Below are 10643 nucleotides of genomic sequence, written 5' to 3' on the forward strand. Positions count from 1 at the left end.
AAAAAAAAAAAAAAAAAAAAAAAAAAGAAGAAAGCAAGCTAAGGTGATTAAGTCTAGATGATAGGCCAGCCTGATAGCTCAGTGAACTAAAGTGCCTGCTTAGGCAGAGCAAAGCGGCCAGAGTTCCATCCCCAATGTGTAATGCTGGCCCCACCCTCAGGGCATGCTGAGAAAGCAACTGAGACTGGGCATAGTGGCACACCTCTAATCCCAGCACTTGGGAGGCTGAAAACAGGAGAAGCACTACGAGTCTGATCTGTATAATGAGACCCTGTAGACCCTGTCCTAAATACAGGGGGAAAAAAAGACTAGATGATGTCTAAAATTAGTTTTAAAAGACGGAACTGGGCAAGGTGGCACAAGCCTATTATCCTGTGAGCACTCTAAGATGCAGGATGATACAAAATTTAAGGCCAGCCCGGGCAACTTAGTTACTTATGGAGAACCTTTCTCAAAATTTCAAGGAGTATTAAAAGGGGACTGAAGTTATAGCTGAATGTAGACATCTTGGGGTTCAATTCCTAGTACCACAAAAACAAATCCTATTAATATGTTGTATATATAAATTTTTCTTTTCTTTTTTTTTTTTGGTATGGGGAATCAAACTCACAACCTCATGCTTGCCAGGCAGGTGCTGTGCCATTGTTTATCCCTGGCTGATTTTTTTTTTTTTTTTTTTTTTGGTACTGGGGATTGAACTCAGGACCTTGAGCTTGCCAGGCAAGCTCTTATTCTACTGGGCCATCTCCCCAGTCCCTAATATTTTTAAAGTTTATTTTCACTGGTATATATTTTATAGCACATGATGTTTACATTCATCCTAAGGAGTAGGTACACATATTTAATATCCCTTATTTTTTATTCCTTTTCCTTTCCTTCCCTCCATCTCTAGATCCCCTCCCCATATTCTTTTTTGCTTTTTGTTTAGTTCATGTTTGCAACACACTGCATTCATTGTGGGCAGTTGTTACAGGTACACAATGTATCTTAATTTTTCCAGGTCCCCCTCCCCTCCTCTCACCCTCCAGATAAGTTTTAATGCAAGTAATTCTCTAAGGTTAAAAGTAGATAAAAATGAAAATTTTCTGAATAAATTTTGTTTCTATTCTTTTCAAAATGTTCAAATTCATGTATTGTCTTATTAAATTTAGTAGGGTGAATATAATCTATAAATTGAATTTTTCCAAGTTTCATAATTAATCTGAAGTCTTCCAATTTTGGACAATTAAAAGTATTAGATGTTCAGGCTAATTTTGTCCTAATATAAACTGATAATAGCAGTATCTCACTTCTCCAATTTTGGAGGCTCATTTGCCTCTTTATTCTAAAGACCATAATGGGCAAGGGAGACGTAAACTTCCAATTAGTAAATCATTTTCTGTGTATAATTTTATGCATACAAGAGAGTATAAAGGTCAGAGAAGCTATTTTTTAAATTTTTCTTCAAGTTATCAATTAATTCTCATAAGGAACAAAATCTCTTGGGAAACAGACACAAAAGGCAAAATATGCTTTCCTTTGAACATGAAGCATGCAGCAATGGTATTAGTCTCTAAATAAGTCTAAAATGAAATTAAAATTTCAAACACAAAGGAAGATTACCTTATATGGGAAGAAAATTGAAATAGTATTTTCTAAAAAACAAACAAACAAACAAACAAAAGTATATGGGTAAGAGTAAAAACAACCATAAAGGTTTATCATTGTTACAGTTTTCTCATTGAGAATTCAAAAAGAAACAAAATTTATCTACAATTCTAAAACATACTATTAAATTAGATGCATTACTTAACTACTGACTTTTACAGGGCATCAATCTGAAGACCAATGTGAAAAGCAGCCATTGAAGAGGGTCTACTAACTTCTTAGAAAGGATCTTCATTAATCAACTGTGGTCTGACCTATTAGATTAATCTCTTTGTTAAGGTCTACTTACATATTTCCATTAATTTCCCACAGGTAGTAAATAAAAATTTCAAACTTTTCACATGGCATTCAAAACTGTCTCTTCATCTAACTTTAGCCTTTCATAGTTCTTGTACACAAAAGCCAACACTAGCCAATTGGCCAATTTGTTAAATATCTTAAAACATACATATATGCATGGTTTTTCTACGAGTTTTCTTTGCCCCAAATATTCTTTGCCATCTTCTCTGCTATTTCATTACTCCTCCTTCAAGGTCCACTTCTTATCTCTACAAATTATTCTAGATCACCAAGTAAAAATAAACACTGCTATTGCTCCATGCGAAGATTATAATATTCTAAATACTTCATCTTAATATTTGAAGGTGATTCTTTATTAAGAAGTGGGGAAAGAGTTAAGCAGAGTAAAGAAAATCAAGAGAATAATGTGGTACTGACGATGATTTTAAATATGGCCATTGGTATCTCACTGAAAAAGTGACATTTAAGCAAAGGCCTGAAAGAAGGTAAGGAGTTAGGTGGAAATTTCACGAAAAAAATACTCCAGGCAGAGAGAATAGACATTTGAACAGCTCTACAGGATTACATCTGGTGGATTTAAGGAATAGCCAGGAGGCCAGAATATGACCAAAGGAAAAAAGGATTTATGAGCATGTAACAGGGCCAGGTGTTTGTGTGTGGTTACTAGTTACTATATGGACATCATTTATTTATTTATTTATTTATTTATTTATTTTTGGTACTGGGATTCAAACTCATGCTTGTCAAGCAGGTGCCCTACCACTGAGCTATATCCCTAGCCAGGACTTTGGCTTTTACCTTATGTTAGATGGTGAACTTTTAGAGGTTTAGAACAGTCTTAATAACTGAGTACTATATAAACTATTATCTTGGTGTTGAGAACAGATGGAGAGAAGGACAACTGGAGACCTGTGTAAGTCTACAGCAATAATCTAGGAGACAGAAGATGCTGGCTTATCAGGAAACGTGAGTTGTTTATGCTTTGATACATGTTTTGAAGGTAGAACCTAACATTCCTGATGGACTGTGGACTGCTAGAGAATTTTGACTTAATTAATGAGGAGGCTAAAACTATTAACCAAAATGCAAGAGGTATAGCAAAAAAAAGTTTAGGGAGGAGCCAAAATTAGGATCCATGTTTAGGCTTTTAAATAGGAGGTGCTTTTAAAAAAAAAAAATCTAGGTGAAAAAGTACATCCAAATACATGTTTTGACTAGTTTGAATGTCAGGGGAAAATATCTGGCCTACAAAATGTAATTTGGGAGTTGTTATATGGGTCTGTATAAAATCACGAACGTCGATGACATTACCAAGGGATTTCAGCAAGAGACTAAACATGGAAAGGTAAGGAATAAATCCTGTGGCATTCTAACATTAAGACATAGGGAAGAGGAGGAAGATCCAATAAAAGAGAATACATGGAAAGGGGCTCTTTTAGGAATGTTACCATAAAAAGATAAAACCAGTTAGTCTAATTTCCCTCCCCCAAATTTCCATGACATCTTAAAACGTGAAGAGCAAAGCAACAAACTGAGAAAGACGGAAGAAATGACAGGAGTGAAAATCACACGATGAATAGAATGTATCTTACAGGATAAAATCTAGTAAACTTGTTAAGACTAGACTTCCTTTGGTAGTTCTAAGAAAGGATCAGAATTTTAAAGGAAGATCTGTCTAGTCTCTGATAGTCATGATGTATGATACAAAGCAAAGATAAAGCAAGGGGCTGGGGAGATGGCTCAGTAGAATAAGCACCTGCCTGGCAAATGCAAGTGCCTGAGTTCAATCCTCAGCTCTGCTAAAAAAAAAAAAAAAAAAGATAAAGCAGATCTCTGGTTTATTAAAGAGTTTTTACTGTACACTAGTTTCCTATGGGCACTGTAATAACAAACTATCACATGCTGAGGGGTTTAAGACGTTAGATATTTATTCTTTCACAGTTCTGCTGGTTAGAGGTCAAAAATCTAGCAGGGCTGTGTTCTTCTCTAAAGTTATATGGAAGAATCTATTCTTAGCCTCTTCCAACATCTGGTGATTATGAACTTCCCTTTGTCTCGTGGCCCCATCACTCCAGTCTCTGACTCCATGGCCACACTGTCTCCTCCTTTGCTGCACAGCTTTTTTTTTTGGCTTTTTGAGACAGGGTCTCACTATGCAGTTCAGGCTGGCCTTGAGCTCACTGTGTAGCCAGGCTGGTCTCAGATGCAGTGATCCTCCTGCATCAGTCTCCCCAGTGCTGGGATTACAGGTGTGCACCATCATGCGTGGCTTGTATAGCTTTTCTTGAGTAACTGTCTTCAGCTTTTCCTTTATGAGGATGTTTGCCACTGGATTTTGAAGTTACAAGGATATCCCAGCATGATCTGAAGACCCTAAATTATACCTGCAAAGATTCTTTTTCCAAGTAAAGTTAACATCGAAAGTTTCTGGAGATTAGGATTAAATACAACTTTTTGGGAGCTATCTTTCAACCCATACACATGGTTCCTGAAATTGTTGCTAAAGATATCAGTAAAGTATGTCATATTTATGCACGAGACCAAAGGATATTAATGTTTGTCTATATTTTTTAAAAAGTTGCTTTTGTTTCAACATTAATCAGTATGTTGATAAGGAAACACTCATTTGGTTATGTATAAACAGAAGTCTCTCAACTGCTTACCAAGTAACCACTGCCAACCTTGGTTTGAATAAAAGAATTACCATCACTGTACCATATCTCATATCCCCTTGGATGAAAAGCTCTTCCAAATACTGTTTTTACTTTCCCTACCAATCACTCATACTGCTTACTCCCTATTTTCTCTTTCCAAAGGAATTCATTTCATGATTTTAATTCCGGATACTTAAATAAGTTTGTGTTATTCACACAAACAAAACGTTAAGGCCACATTAGTGAAGTAAATATTTAAACAGATGACAGGTGTAATATTTGGTGCACAAATTAACCTACTCATCTCCCTGAATGTACTTACATGAACACCTTGTATTAATTCCAAAGTGGCAAGTAACAGGACACTCCATATGCAGCAGTTTCATGGGGACACCCTTTTGCTTTAATACTGAACCTTGTGATGACAAGTTACTACTAATAAAAATCTCTTTTGTCTAAGTAGTTTGGTGTTTGAATACATAATTAATTTATACTAATCCAATCAAATTGTTGCAAAGCCATTTCAGGAGTTGTGAAACCAAGCAGAAGGTCAGGTACTCTGGCTTTCAATTCACCTCAGTAGTAATTCCTTTGAAATGACATATGCAGTCAAAAGACACATCAGAGAAAGACTACAAAAGAAAAAAAAAAAAAAGAATCTGTGGAAAAGGGCATTTCATACAAGATACCCCTAGCACTACACTGTCCAGTATGAACAAAAGAATGTAAAGTCACTCATTTACACACGTTGAAATGATAACATTTTGGATATTTTGGATTAAATCATACAAATTAACCTCACCCATGTCTTTTTTCCTTTTTACTGTGACACAAAAAAATGTTAAAACTACAATTATGGCTCACAGTATATTTCTGTTGGACAGTGCTGCTATAAAGTTACATACCTGACTAGCGACTTCTACCTTCTACGTTTTATCACAAATAGTTTGCCTTCCCCCCTTGGGAATTTACATACTAGATACTTTATTCAGCTGGCAACTACTTATTTAATACCTATTAGGATTAGGTTAAGTGCTCAGGCCTTAAGCGTGAACAGTAATATTCCCTACCATCACAGAGTTTGCATTATCTCCTACACAATCTTATTTGTGATGATGTGTAAGAATAATTTAGAATACTTACACATTTGGGGGGAAAATGTTAATCCTTGTTTTATAAATCACAAAATATAAATTCATAGATTTAGACTAGTGACCGCCTATTTTGATGTGATTTTTATAATATTAACCTAATATTAATCCAGAAGCCTAGCACTATCACACTTTTAATAGCTTGTTCTGGCTTCTTGATCTTTTCCTCTAACTCAGTTTATAAGCTTTTACTGTCATGGATCTCCAGAGGAGGGCAGACTGAATGTTAAGTGTACATAATTTTAAGAAGCCAACTCTAGTTTTGTGGACCAAAGATTTAGTCAAGTTTCTTTAGGGTTTGTACAAACTAGGGTAATTTCTGAATAAGATTTTGGTTCATAGTCCATGCATAAACTTATCTGTGAGTTACAGTTCTGCCCCAGTGAGACTTTCACAAAACAAAACTTCCCCAACAAGATTTCTAAAACAAAACAACTTAAACTCTTCATTAAATGATTTTTACAATAAAATAAGTAACAGCAAGAGGACAAGACAAATACTAGTTTTATGGCTTAGTGACATAGCTCTCAAGAGAATGTTAACAACAAAACAATTTTTCAGGAGTTACTGAGCAACAAAAAGAACAATACAGCAAAAAATAGTTTAAAACACTCCTTCATCAAAACGTGTTTTCTTTCACTTTAATACAAGGATCACTGATATATGACAGCTATTTAGAAACAAATGAAATACCCGAGTTTTAAACACCCAAAATGATTTTACTGCCTTTTTTGGTTGAAACACCACCATCTGAGATACAGATGTGATAGGACTGACACAATTATGACTTTAAAAAAAATTGTTCCTGGTCGGTGGAACAAAATGCCTAAGGGAAATTTAGCTGCTCTTCATAAGAAAACAGATTAACATTTTGCTAAAAAGAAGTCAAACCAAAGCCTTTTAGCTTAAGTACTTCATATATGATCTTCAGTTCTTTCACGAAATCATTAAACTATTACTTGCTATACGGAGATAGCTTGCCAAATACAACGTAATATGCAATCAAATATAAATTTTGAAATTCAACTTTTCTTTGGCCTTTAGCCTAAGATGGTCTTTTTTTTTTTTTTTAATCTGTGTCTCAACAATAAAAAAGATGTCAAAAAAACATAAAGATAGACAATAAAAACCAGCCTGCACTGGACAAGTGTCACCTGTTAGCAATATCGAAAAAGCAAGTAACAATTAAGATTCTCTATACTACCTGAGTAGATAAGTGAATATTTCTGATGTAAACATAACCAAATTATCACCAGCTTATTCTGTGCCAAGTACTTGACCAGCAACTACTTAAGCTATCATAAATATCCTGCATCTCCTCCATTTCAGAAAACTACATTGCTCAATTCTCTTTGCTCTTCAGATTAAAAAAAAAATTAAGTATGGATGTAAGAGCCCAAGGGAGATTATACAACATGGAATTTCTGTGACAAATATAAATAAGTAAAAAGCAACCTGTCATAAACTACCCGTATTTAATTCCACCTAATAATTCAGAGCAAACTATCTGAAACTATATGTCCATGGGAGCTCATTAAAGAGAAGTGACCTCCAAGTATCCTACATTTACAACTGCAAAAATGTTGCTTCATGATTTATGGGATTTATAGGAAGTTTCCCCTAAAATGCTCAAGTATTTTTAAAAACAGATATTAATCTTAATGCCTTTCCTGTTAGGTAGAAAATACAATTTTATTCAGTCAAACAAGAAGGCTCCAAAAATTCAACAAATTGCCACAAATATTTAAAAAATAAACTCTAACACTGGCTAGATGGCAGTAAATGGGCAAGTCTTCACATTAACTCCAATGAACTAAGGCATATTCCAAGTCAGACAGTGTTTCAGTAGCTCCTACCTGGATACTGAAAACTAGTTTCACTTCTTAAAATGTACTGTCTCAGTCCTTAAAATATAATCTTGCAATTTTAAAAAGTTAATTTTTAGTAATGTCTGAGATATTGAAAAACACTAACTTCAGTTTCCAAATGTAAATTTTTCCTCAGAAAAACACCTTTGTGATGATGTTAAAATATTTTCTACGGAACATGAGATGTAAACTTGTTACTTACACAATGAATTTTTTTAATAAAATCAAGAAAAGTATTAGCAAAAAGGCCCATTTTGAGTTTCAGTGTAATCTGGTTGGGTCTTGAATTACACATAACAAGGAAACAGCATTTGAAAATAAGGTCATTAACATTTTCTAAAGAGAAAAATATTTACAATTGAATTCAGATAGCTCAGTGTTACACACAAGCAGGCAAATACGACAATGACTTAAATTATAAACAGAAGTGGTATCATGTGCACTGAGACAGTTAATAACAAAACTGAAATTAAAACTTAACCACACCACCTTATGGGTCACTGAATCTAGGTTAAAAAAAGAAACAAAAACCAGTAAAAAGACAGCCATGTTTTTACCAAAACAAGTCGAATAGAAAGGAGAAAAAAAACAATCGCAAATATTTTGGGGCAACTCCCGGAGGGAAAGGACAGCTACGTGCCTCTACTGTTTACTAACATTTGAAACTGGCCCTTCCAGCTGACACCTCGGCTTGAAAACTGCAGCGACACGTCAGGCTGTCCCTTTTAACGACAACCCAGGAAAACATTCTGCAATATTTCAAATAGTAAACACTAAACGGAGCAAAGCATATTCGTGTACTTCTAGCCTCAAGAATCCAACAGACAAAAATCAAACCTTTCTTCCTCCCATATATGGCCGTAACTACTCCCTTTTTTACTTATGCCCTGGTCCCGGGGCTAGCGAACCCTAAACTACTTTTTCTTTTGCCATTCATGGAAATGGGGGGGGGGTTAACGGCTGAGTAGACTCCAGATCAGAGGAAAAACGAAATTACAAGTAGTGGCATTACTTGCGGGGCGAGGCTTGGGAACACCCTGACGGTTCAGCAAGAGGGAGACAATCCCACACGTACGCTCGCCAGGGCTGCACCATCTTCGGAGCGGGTGTGATGTGCACTCGCCAAGCGGGTGCAGGTTCTCCCCGGGTACTCAGCTCCCCTTCCCGGAGGCCCAGGCAGCGGAGACTGGGGGGCGAAGTCCCCGGCTCGGACCCGGCGGCGCGGCCCGGAAACGGTCCCGTTAGAGCCGATTTCACCCGTCAGGAATGCACTCCGCCCCGCCTCTGCCTATCTCCTCCTCCGCCGCCGCCGCCGCCACCGCCGCCGCCCCTCGGCGTCCGCCCGGGTCTCGCCCGCCTCGGGCCGGGGAGGTCTCCGGGGGCGCCGCCGCGGGACCCGGGCCAGGCTGCGCCGGAACCCGGGGACTCCGAACCCGTTTCCACCCCGGGAGCGGCGCAAGGCAGCGCCGGACACAGAGCCCGGTCGGAACGGGAGCCGCCCGGCCCTCCCCGCCCCCACTCCTCCCGGGGCAGCCTCCTCCGGCGCCCGCGTACCTCCAACTCCTCCTCAGAGCGAAGGCGGCGGCGGCGGCGGCGGCGGCGGCGGCGAAGCGAGGCTGCGGGGACGCAGGCCCATCTCCCCGCGCGGCGGACGGGAAGCAGAGGGGCAGGACGCCTCAGATTTGCAGGGGTGCCGCTCCGCGGGAGCCAGAAGCGTGGAGGGAAGGGGTCCCGACAGCCGCTTTCGCGAACTCCACCGCCGCTCGGGCTTGACGGCGGCTCCTGGGCTCTAGCGCCGCAACTACCATTCTCCCCTCCCTCGGCCCCGCTGTCCCCGCCCCCTCCTCCCACTCCTTCCTCCCCCTCCCCCTCCGCCCCCGCCCCGCCCCGCCCAGCCCCGGCGCGGCCCTGCGTCATGGCGTCACGCCCACCGGGACGCGCGTTTGCCGGCGCACGTTCGCCCCGCACGGGAGCGCTCTAGCTATGCCCGGCGGCCTGGAGAGCGGCTGGTCTACTCTTTATTCCGCGGGTCCGGGCTTCGACTCTACGCTTGTCCGTCGCCTCGAGGGTGTCCTCCGTGGACAGGTGGAGGCGGATGGCCACGGCCCGGGCACAGAGGCGGGGATCTGGAGGACCCTGCTTCTCTGCGTTTAGCATTGCGTCTTGGTTCCTTTGTGTTCTCACGGTCACCTGCTTGATTGGCAGCCTGAAGAGCAGAGCTGGGATGTGGCGCCTTGCTGCCGCTGTGGGCCACAGAATATATGGACTGAAAACACAGTCCCCCAAAAATCAACCCCAGTCTGTCTTTAATACGCCTGAGCTACTTTAATCCAGCTTTGTCTTTTCTACATCGCTTAGTTTATAAGCCATCCATCCATACTGTTTGGATTTTTCAAACCTGTTCAGGCGTAGTATACATACTTTTTAGTTGAATAAACAAGTCCATGATGGTTCTGAGTGTTTTTTTTTTTTCCTTAAAGATTTAAATTATTCCTTGGTACACTGAGGAACGAATGTGATCGATGCTCGAGGAAATGTCCATCCACCATCTGTTACTTAACTAAATATATCACCCTTTCAAACCTTATTTTAGTGTGTCTAATTTAAATTAGAAACAAATGAAGGAGCCATGGGCTTTTCAGAGTACACTTGGTATCTTTGGTAACCCAGTAAATGTTTACTAATTAGAAAACTGAACAAGCTAGGCAGTTGAAGGTCTAAGTACCTCTGACTTTGAATCTTAAATTAACTATAAATATGTTTTCATTTGTTCAAGTTTTAAAACTTATGTATATCTTTAAAAAATACTTGAGGGCTGCCAGCAATTTGATCTATGAGCTAGTTTAAGTCTACAGACAGTATAAAAGTAAGTTAAATAGATTTACGGATCAGTACCTATGCAAAATCTTTTTCTGAAATGTATCAGCATGTTACACATTTCAGCCCTGATAGGAGCATTGGCCTGGAAGGGGGTTTTGAGTAAAAAAAGTTCCCCAGAATGAGAATGGGCTTGTACTCTGTAC

General features: G+C 39.4%; 1 protein-coding gene across 3 annotated transcripts in view; it reads right to left on the minus strand.

The window, feature by feature from the left end:
* Rnf19a (ring finger protein 19A, RBR E3 ubiquitin protein ligase) overlaps nt 1-9437 on the minus strand; it is a 55008-nt gene extending 45571 nt beyond the window's left edge. Inside the window, exon 1 of one of the 3 annotated variants that reach the window (XM_023699929.1) lies at nt 9175-9437. The gene's annotated coding sequence lies outside the window, so the exon portion shown is untranslated. Of the gene's footprint in view, nt 1-8632; nt 8878-9174 lie in introns of those variants that run through there. The other 2 variants (XM_023699931.1, XM_023699930.1) reach the window with 2 other exon arrangements.
* Nucleotides 9438-10643: the final 1206 nt, after the last annotated feature.

The sequence above is a fragment of the Octodon degus genome, unplaced genomic scaffold (genome assembly GCF_000260255.1).
Source record: "Octodon degus isolate 3935 unplaced genomic scaffold, OctDeg1.0 scaffold00118, whole genome shotgun sequence".
NCBI lineage: Eukaryota > Metazoa > Chordata > Mammalia > Rodentia > Octodontidae > Octodon > Octodon degus.